At 38.8% G+C, this 10,207-nt stretch overlaps 1 pseudogene; it reads left to right on the forward strand.

The window, feature by feature from the left end:
• Window positions 1-1,277: 1,277 nt before the first annotated feature.
• LOC125469017 lies at window positions 1,278-1,388 on the forward strand (annotated as a pseudogene).
• Window positions 1,389-10,207: the final 8,819 nt, after the last annotated feature.

Genomic DNA, 10,207 nt, shown 5'->3' on the forward strand with positions numbered 1-10,207 from the left:
TGGCTTTCAAATCTCCCAAACCTAGTTGAAGGTACACTGAATAAGGCATTAAGTTGATGCTAGCACCCAAATCAAGCATAGCCTTCTCTACTTTCTTGTCCCCTATGGTGATGTTGATAGAGAAACTTCCTGGATCCTTGAGCTTTGGTGGAAGTTTTCTTTGCAAAACTGCACTCACATTCTCAGAGACCACTACCTTCTCATGTGGTCCATACTTCCTTTTGTAGCTGTTTAACTCCTTGAAGAACTTCCCATATGCTGGCATGTTCCTAATGACATCAAGCAAAGGTAAGTTTACATTCACTTTGCTTAGTATATCAAAAATTTCTTTGAATGACTTATCCTGCTTGCTCTTGGCAAGTCTTCCAGGGAATGGTATTGGTGGAGTGTAAGGTTTCTCGGCCTTGTGAAGATTTGGTGCTTCAAGTGAGGAAGTAGCATGACTTGGTTCCTCATTTAGTCTATCATTGTCTCCTTGAGTAACACCTGCATTCACATGATCATATTCATTAGTAACTTCATTGCCAACCCTATTATCAATAACCTTACCACTTCTAAGTGTAGTGATTGCTTTGGCTTGCTCTTGGTTCCTTTGGAGTATCACTGGTTGGCTTGGAAACTTTCCAACTTCTCTTTGGTTCAAGGCATCTGCAATCTGCCCTAATTGTGTCTCCATTTTGGTTAGGGCTGCTGAATGTTGTTGGAGAGTGCTATTGGTGGAATGTTGGAATTACAAGGTGTTTTGGGCTAACAATTTAACAGTGTCCTCAAGGGTAGGGGCAGGTTTTGGTTGGAAATTTTGGAATTGATTGTTGTTCTTCCATGAAAGGTTGGGATGATCTCTCCAACTTGAGTTATATGTATTGGAATACACATCATTCCTTGGCCTTTGGTTGTAAGAATTCATGAGGTTCACTTGTTCTTGAACATACTCGGGGTAAGCCTCCCTAGATGGACATTGGTGAGTAGGATGGCTTGGTATGTTGCAAATGGCACACACTTCATTAGTTTTTGGCACCATAGTGAGCACGGATTCAAGCTTCCTTTCTAGGTTAGCTACCTGGAACAAAAGCTCATGGTTAGAACTTGTTTCATATACTCCAACTTTCTTACCCCTTAAATCTTTGTGTTGAGCATTAGACCCCAACATCTCATAAATGTTATATGACTCTTGAGCATTCTTTTTCTTCAATGCTCCACCTGCTGCATTATCAACAGTTGATTGACAATTTTGGGTTAGTCCATCATAGAAAATTTGCATTTGTAAGTGAAAAGGTAACCCATGGTGTGGACATTGTATCAAGAGGCCTTTAAAACGCTCCCAACACTCATTGAAAGGTTCTCCATCATCTTGTTTGAAGTTGAAGATTTGTTCCCTTAATGTGGCTGTCTTTTGAGTGGAAAAGAACTTCTCCAAGAATTTCTTAGCCACGGCATCCCATGTGGTGAGGGAACCTGGTGTTAGAGTCATCAACCAACTCTTGGCCTTATCTTTCAAGGTGTAAGGAAACACTCTCATCCTCAAGTTTGCTTCACTAACTCCCTGCAAAGGTAAACCACTCACAACATTGTAAAACTCTTTAATATGAGCTAAAGGGTCGTCATTAGGTAAGCCATAAAATGAGGGAAACATATGAAAATGTGAAGATTTGAGATCATAGTTTCTAGCTTCTGTGGGCAGCAAGATGCATGAAGGTGAATTTGGTATGATTGGTTGAGCAAAGTCCTCCAAAGCTCTAAGTTCATCTTGGTTGCCCACCATCTCTTCTTCTCTTTCCCAATTAAATTGCTTAGATCCTTTACTTGTTGAACTAGGTGAATTCCTTTCCTCTTCCTCAAGGATAAAGGATGAACTTGATGGCACAAAGTTGTCCAAAGTGTGGCCCTTTAACCTTTCAATTCTTTGGCCTAACTCAACAAGTTTATTTGACATATACTACCTGAAACAAAGTAACACAAGTGTGAATGAAAATCAAGAAGCAAACAACAATGAAAAGAACAAACATAAACTTAAAAACGTTTGAAAAGACTCAAGGGACTCAAAACAGATTCACAAGACTCAAAACAAGCTAAAAACTCTCAAAACTGCCTAAAAACACAAACTAGGCAGTTTTGACACTAAACTCAACTTTGGACGAAAATTAGGTTTGGACTTGACTCAAAATGCTTCAAAACACAAGATAAGACAGATTCTAAGCCTAAGACTTAACAAAATATGGAGGGATTTGTATTTGGACGAAATGCAATTAAATGGACAGATTATAAAGAAAACAGATTGTCAAGCAAATTGATGTAAACCAATGGATAATAGAATGGCTAAGGGATTGTTTTACACACATGAAATGTATGCAACTTAAATCAACTTCCAGTTATCAATTTGACAAGTTATGAACCTTGACACTAATCAAAATAGCAAACAAGCAAACAAGCAATTACAAGGGACTGAAATCAGTCCCCGGCAACGGCGCCATTTTTGTTGATGTATATTTCCTTCCTAATGCTAGAATATATTTAGTATAATGGCACAAGCAAGGGTGTCGAATCCACAGGGACTAATTGGACCTATGTAATTACTTGTTTTGCTAGAACTCTAAGAAATGAATCAAACTAATCAAACTAGGCATATTAAGAAATGAATCAAACTAATTCAAACTATGCATATTAAGAAATGAATCAAACTAGTCTAAATAGGCAGATTTGGAAATTGTATCAAACTAGTCTAAATAGGCAGATTTGGAAATTGTAACTTGAAAGTATAAGAGAATGAAGTAAACACAAATAAATGAATCAACAACTAATACAATGAGATAATATCAATGGAGATGAAGCTAGGGATTCGATTTCACCATTGCTCAACTAAGTCCATGTTTGTTAAGTTAGTTTGTACTCATTCATCTACCAATTTCTTGAGTTTGTTTCACTTGGACATGATCAACCATATGATGTGTGGATTTGATCAAATGTCTCTAATCATGAACCTAATTGTGATGTGCAACTTTGGTTCATAATCAAGAGTATGTAATGCACAAGAAACTTTCATAAAACTAAAGGGATTAACTCGGCAGGATGTGTGCTAAACATTCCCTTCATTCATTCACATATCTACCAAGATTATGCATGATGTGTGTTCTAATCTTGGCTACACAACTTTGTGATTAATTCAAATGATGATCAAACATTAAAATCAACACACTAAGTCACCATTAAATCAGAGAATGAAACAAGAAATAGATGGACAAACTGAGCATTCTAACTTAATTACATGGCAAACTTTGCAAGATTACATCGAATCCCTAGAGGAAGCTTAGTTACACTTCATGTTTACAAAGGTTTAACATAAGAATAAATAACATGAGTGAACATAAGATTAAGAAGGAGAAACCCTTGAAGCAAAACTGATGTTGAAGTCCTTGAAGAGTCCCTTGGTGTTGCTTCTCCAAATGTGGTGCGGATGAAGGTAGAATGGCTTGGTTTGAATGGTTTCTGCCCTTGGGACAGAAATGGACAGAAAATGAAGTGAAATGGGAGAGGTTTTAGTGTGTGTAATGGACTGAAATGAAGAGAATAATGCGGAACCCCTTTGTTGTATCAAGTGAGACTTGTTTTATGGAAAAGAATCTGTCTCCAACATTCAGATTGGATCTTGCATTTGTTTAACTCAGATGGCAGAGCATAAGTGATGGAATGATGGGTTTCTGAGGTAGTGGACGCATGGTAGGGATAAAATCTGCAAGTATGTGTTTAATGTATTCAAAGAAGCACATGCTCTTGCTGCCACAAGTGAGTGGAACCTGCAAAGGTGACTTGGACCACCAGAAAATGTTTTGTAAAAATCTGGAAAGGAGAAGGGATCACACGGCATGGACTAAGAATGATTGATTTTCTGGAATAATGGGTGAATAACAAAAGGGAAAGGTGCAAGCATGGGTTTTATTTAATTGAAGTGCATGTGTATTTCTGCAAAGATGAAGTGCAGAAATGTAATGGAATGCACGGAATGGATGTGGATCATGCATGTGAAGGTGTGGCTGAATGGATTAAGTAATGGAAATGGATGTTTTTGGCTCAAAAGGGAGTTGGAATGGCATGGGACGCACGGACTGGATGTTAGCATGCATGTGACTGCATGTTTGGTGTTTAGAAGTGCATAAAATGATGGGATTGCATGAGAACACACGGTCAAGGTTTTGACATGCATGTGAATGCATGTTTTGGTGTTGGAACCACATAGTTGACTTCAATGATTTTGCCTTGTTTAGAATCACCCAATATGGCCGAATTGCATTTCTTAACACTTCACATCTTTTCTGGAATGTTTTTACTTCATTTGCCTTCCCATTGATCCAATTTCACTCTTGGCTGCACACTAACACCAAATAATGTAAAATGCAACTGGTTTAATCCAAAACAATCACAAAGACACCAAATAAGGAAAATATAAATGCATGCAAAATGTGACTTATCAACGCAGCCGATAAAGCAAACTCAATGATGCTATCGATCCAAGCTCATCCCACAAATTGAGGCCGAAATTGACAAGCTAATCAAAGAAGGCTTTATTTCAGAGGTGCAATACCCTAAATGGATCTCCAACATCGTCATTTTCCTTTAGAAATCTGGCAAATACTTGTTTGCGTAGACTTCCGAGACCTCAACAATACTTGCTCGAAGAATGACTTTCCCTTGGCAATCATCAAAATCATGGTGGATGCGACCACTGGCCACGAGGCGTTATCATTCATGAATGGTTCATCTAAGTATAATCAAATCCTTATTGCTCTCGAAGACAAGGAACTAACAGCCTTCCATACTCCAAAAGGTATCTACTACTACAAGGTAATGCTCTTTAGCTTGAAGAACACTGGAGCTACATATCAACGCGCCATGCAGAAGATCTTTAACGACATGCTACAGAAAAACATAGAATGTTACGTAGGTGATGTAGTTGTCAAGACCAAGAAAAAAATCTAATCACTTGAAGCATTTACGAATGGTGTTCAACAAACTACGACACTACAACCTCAAGATGAACCCTTTGAAGTGTGCATTTGGCGTCACCTTTGGGAAGTTCCTTGGCTTCATTGTCAAGCACCGTGGCATTGAAGTAAACCAATCAAAGATCAAAGCCATTCAAAGCATGCCCGAGCTAAGAAACTTATACGAGCTAAAAAGTCTACAAGGGCGGCTTGCCTTCATTAGACGCTTCATCTCCAAACTCGCTAGATGCTGTCAACCCTTCAGTCGACACATAAAGAAGAACGCTCCATTCACATGGGATAACGTCTGCCGTAATGCCTTCGAAAGCATAAAACGGTACCTAACAAGCCCATTTGTCTTAGGAGCACCAGTGCCTGGAAAACCGCTCATTCTATACATTACTGCATAAGAAGGTTCCATTGGGGCACTCTTGGCACAAGAAAATGAAGACCAAAAGGAAATAGTACTCTACTACCTAAGTAGAACTCTCACTGGTGCCTAGCTTAACTACTCACCAATCAAGAAGATGTGTCTGGCCTTAGTCTTTGTCGTCCAAAAGCTTAAACACTACATGCACCATCCACTTGGTTACTAAAGCCGACCCGGTTAAGTACATTATGTCCAAGCCGGTTTTGACAAGGCGACTAGCTAAATAGGCGTTGCTTCTCAACCAACACGAAATCGTCTACATCTCAACTAAAGCTGTCAAGGGACAAGCCCTAGCAAACTTGCTTGTCAATCATCAAATCCTAGCTGATTGGAAAATCTCGAACGACTTGCGTGACGAGGAGGTTTTCTACATGACATTTTCTCGACGTGGACAATGTTTTTCAACGGATCTACACGAGCAAATGGAGTGGGGGCAGGAGTAGTATGAATGTCACCACAAAAACAAGTACTACCTTATTCATTTCGATTAAGCGAGCTGTGCTCCAACAACATCACTTTGTACCAAGCACTGATTATTGGACTCCAAATGTTAATCAACATAGAAATCACAACGCTAGAAGTGTATGGCAACTCCAAGCTCATAATCAATCAACTCTTGACTGAATATGAAGTGAAGAAAGATGATCTCGTCCCATACTTCTAGCTAGCAACTCAACTGCTACAAACGTTCAAGGCCATGAGGCTAGAACATGTGCCAAGAAAAGAAAATTAAATGGCGGATGCTCTCGCTAACTTAACCTTAAATATGGCGCTAAAAGAAGATGAAGTTGCAGACGTGCCAGTTTGCCAAAAATGGGTGATCTCACTCGTCATTGAAATGCTACTAGATGACACAAATGTTATCTCAGTACTTTCAGTCGACACTGAAGATTGGAAACAACCGCTGATCGACTACTTAGAGCATGGAAAGCTTCCAGAAGATCCTAGACATCGCTCTGAAATACGTCGACAAGCACCTCACTTCATCTACTACAAAGAAACACTCTATCGACACTCTTTTGAATGAGTACTTCTAAGATGCCTAGGTGAGGAAGAGGCCAATCAAGCCATAAAAGAAGCCACTCAGGCATATACGGAGTGCATCAATCTAGACCAAAGCTACACTTCCAGCTTAAAAGAATGGGCTACTACTGGCCAAGCATGGTGAAGGATTGCTTGGAATACGCCAAAAGATGCCAAGCTTGCCAATTCCACGCTAACTTCATACATCAACCGCCCGAGCCATTACACTTTACGGTTGCTTCATAGCCATTTGATGCATGGGGATTGGACGTCATGGGACCAATCACACCAAAATCATCTGTCAAAAAAGCCTACATCCTAGCCGTAACAGACTACTTCTCTAAGTGGGATGAAGTCGTACCCTCTAAGGGAAGTCAAGAACAAAACTGTCATCTGTTTCATCAATGAGCATATCATCCACCAATATGGTGTGCCTCGGTACATCATCACAGACAACAAAAAATAGTTCTCCAATCGACTCATGGACGAGCTCTACGAGAAATACAAATTCAAGCAGCACAAGTCTTCCATGTATCATGCTCCAGCCAACGGTCTTGCAGAATCATTTAACAAAACGTTGTGCAACCTCTTGAAGAAGGTGATCAGTCGAACAAAGAGAGATTGTCACGAAAGAATAAGTGAAGCACTTTAGGCATATAAGACGACACATAGGACTCCTACCCAAGCTACGCCTTATTCTCTCGTATATGGCGTAGAAGCTGTTTTGCCGCTCAAAAGTCAAATCCCTCACTAAGGATAATTATACAAGAAAGCTTGATTGAAAAGGAAAATGCAAAGCTACGACTGCAAGAGTTGGAATCACTTGATGAAAGGAGGCTCAAAGCTTAACAACACTTGGAATGCTACCAAGCACGGCTATCCAAAGCATTCAACAAGAACGTCCACCCAAGGTCATTCCAAACTGGAGATTTTGTCTTAGCATTACGAAGGCCCATCATCACAACTCACAAAACAAAAAGCAAGTTCACATCAAAGTGGGATGGACCTTACGTAATACAAGAGGTCTACACCAACGGCTCCTACTTAATCATGGTGGAAAACGGCTTAAAGATCGGCCCCATCAATGGTAGATTCTTAAAGCATTACTACCTCTAAAACAAACAAGCAATGCTCCTCGCCTGTACAAGCCTAAACTACACATGGCAGCAATGCTCCTTGTTCGCACGAGCATAAAAAGTGACACTCGATACTCCTTGTTCGCACAAGTTTAAAAGGAAACACTCAATGCTCCTCGCCTGCACGAGCCTAAACTGCACACGGCACAAAGCTCCTCGCCTGCATGAACCTAAACTACACACAGCACAAAGCTCCTCACCTACACAAGCCTAAACTCCATACGGCACAATGCCCCTTGTTCGCACGAGTTTAAAAGACAACACCCAATGCTCCTTGTTCACACAAGCTTAAAAGGCGTCACCCAACGCTCCTGGCCTGCAAGAACATAAATTGTGTACGGAAAAATCACCATCAAAACCATCAAAAATCCATCACTCCTTTGAACTACATCATGACTTGATCACTCCTCAACCTCGGGTATGTAGGCAACTTGAAACTTCAAAACTTCAAGTACAACCACATCATCAACAAAAACACAAACACTTTGAAGAATAAAGAGCAAATTCAAGAATGTGAATACTTTATTTCTTTAAAAGAAGAATTCGGCTACAAAACTGTATTACAAAATTAGCAAAAAACAAAGATGGCTTCTCCAGTAGTCGACAAGGTGCTATTCCAAGCCATAGCTCCACTATGGATGCAATTGCCAAGAAGCTCAAACGAAGCTGGTGAATTGTCACGAACATGGTGCGAAGGATTCAAGATAAGAATCTTTGATGTACACGCCCTCTTCTTCATAGTTGGTTGACCAAAATCTGTCATCTCCCAAGATACTTTAGAAAACCACGACTTGATATGCATCTAGTTGTCTTTCACAATAAGAATAAGCCCCTTAGGGCCAACCAACAACACACAAAGCTTCGATGTTGTTCCTCTATCTTGCAAATCGCCTTTCTTTGCAAGAATGGTGATGGTATTGTTCTTAAAGCACTTGAAAAATACCATGGCTGCAATGAAAAAAAAAAGAAAAGACAACATAAGCATAAGGTGGGACGGCAAAAGAAAAAAAGAAGAAGAAAAAAAAATTGCTTCACTAAAGCAAAAGACATGCAAGACAAACCTCGTAAGCATTGAAGGATGACGACGACAAAGTCACAATGATGAAAAGAAATCAACCACAAAAGCTTGAAGAGCACGGCAAAGAGGGCAGCTACAAGATGGTCTTTCAACGCACGCTACAGTAGCAAAGAAAACCAAAATGCTACGCAATCGCACTGCGCAAACCCGTAGCGATTACACAAGCAATTTCTTACACTACACGGCAAAGAGGACATCTACAAGACGGTCCTTCAACACACGCTATAGTAGCAAAGAAAACCAAAATGCTACGCAACCCCGCAGCGATTACACAAGCAGTTTCTTGCACTACACGTCAACATCACCACTAAGGGAAAACTTTTGCTTTAGGGAAAATTTGGCAGTTTATGTAACTTTGATATTTTTAACTTTTGCTTTCTATTGATATGTCAAATTAAAATATTATTTTATTATCGTAAATTATTATAATAAATATTTTAAAACCAAAAACAATACTAAAAATTAATAAAATGCATTTGATAATCAATTTAAAAAAAATTGAAGTTGTTGTCAATTTTGGCTCCAAGGTTTAAGGCTGCCAATCCATATCATGCCATTTAAGGTTTGGTTTTTTCAGTTGGAAAACATTGTTGCTCTATTTTTTTACCGTTGGTGTTGATTGGACATTTTAATATCACTTTTAGAGATGCTCTTAAATTGTTATTGTATGCCTAGTTAATTAACTACTAATAAATTAGGGGTGAAAAATGACATAATTTTTCTTTCAATGATTATACGCCGATATTATTATTTTAAGGTACATTAAGACATAAAAAGAATTTGAGCTCGAAACATGACGGGTTAAAAAAAAAATGTCTTATCGGCCAAGGCGATTACATGCAAAATGATATGTTCTTTTAATTGTTGAGAAATTATAAATATTTGATTAGTTCAGAGGTTTGACATAAATTTCCAGGTTTGAAAGTAACTTTTTGAATCGTCTCAAAGGGCATTTGAAATAGGACAGTGGATTGTCGGCAAACCCATTGAAAATTTTGTAACCAAAAAGTAGTTCTTCTTTAAGAATTTGTAGGTCTTTCTTTTCTGCTATATATGTTGGGATCGATCCAATATAAGAAAATATATAAAACTCAGAGTTATACGATGAATTAACGGGATTGTTCTTAGAGTTCGACGCAATATTATTAAAGAAAACTTGACCATTCATCGGGATTGTTTTTAGAGTTCGACGCAATATTATCAAAGAAAACTTGACCATTCATCGGGTTCGATTATCAAAGAAAACTTGACCATTCATCGGGATTGTTTTTAGAGTTCGAAAACTTGACCATTCATCGGGATTGTTTTTAGAGTTCGACGCAATATTATCAAAGAAAACTTGCTTATGGTCAGGTCATTTGTTAAGAATTTTGGCAAATAGATGATTCATGCAAGAAACAAACTTAATAAGTTATGATGTCATTTTTGTCAAACTTTCTCAAGAGAGACTGTTATAATCGTCATTCTTCATTGGTGTCATCAGGCATGTCATTTTTGTCACAACTGAACCTTAACCCTATAAATGCTCCATTTATTTTATTCTCCGCAACAACTAAAACAAATT

The sequence above is a fragment of a genome, unplaced genomic scaffold, assembly GCF_019419815.1.
Source record: "Pyrus x bretschneideri cultivar Hongxiangsu unplaced genomic scaffold, Pyrus_bretschneideri_v1 Contig4, whole genome shotgun sequence".
Lineage (NCBI taxonomy): Eukaryota > Viridiplantae > Streptophyta > Magnoliopsida > Rosales > Rosaceae > Pyrus > Pyrus x bretschneideri.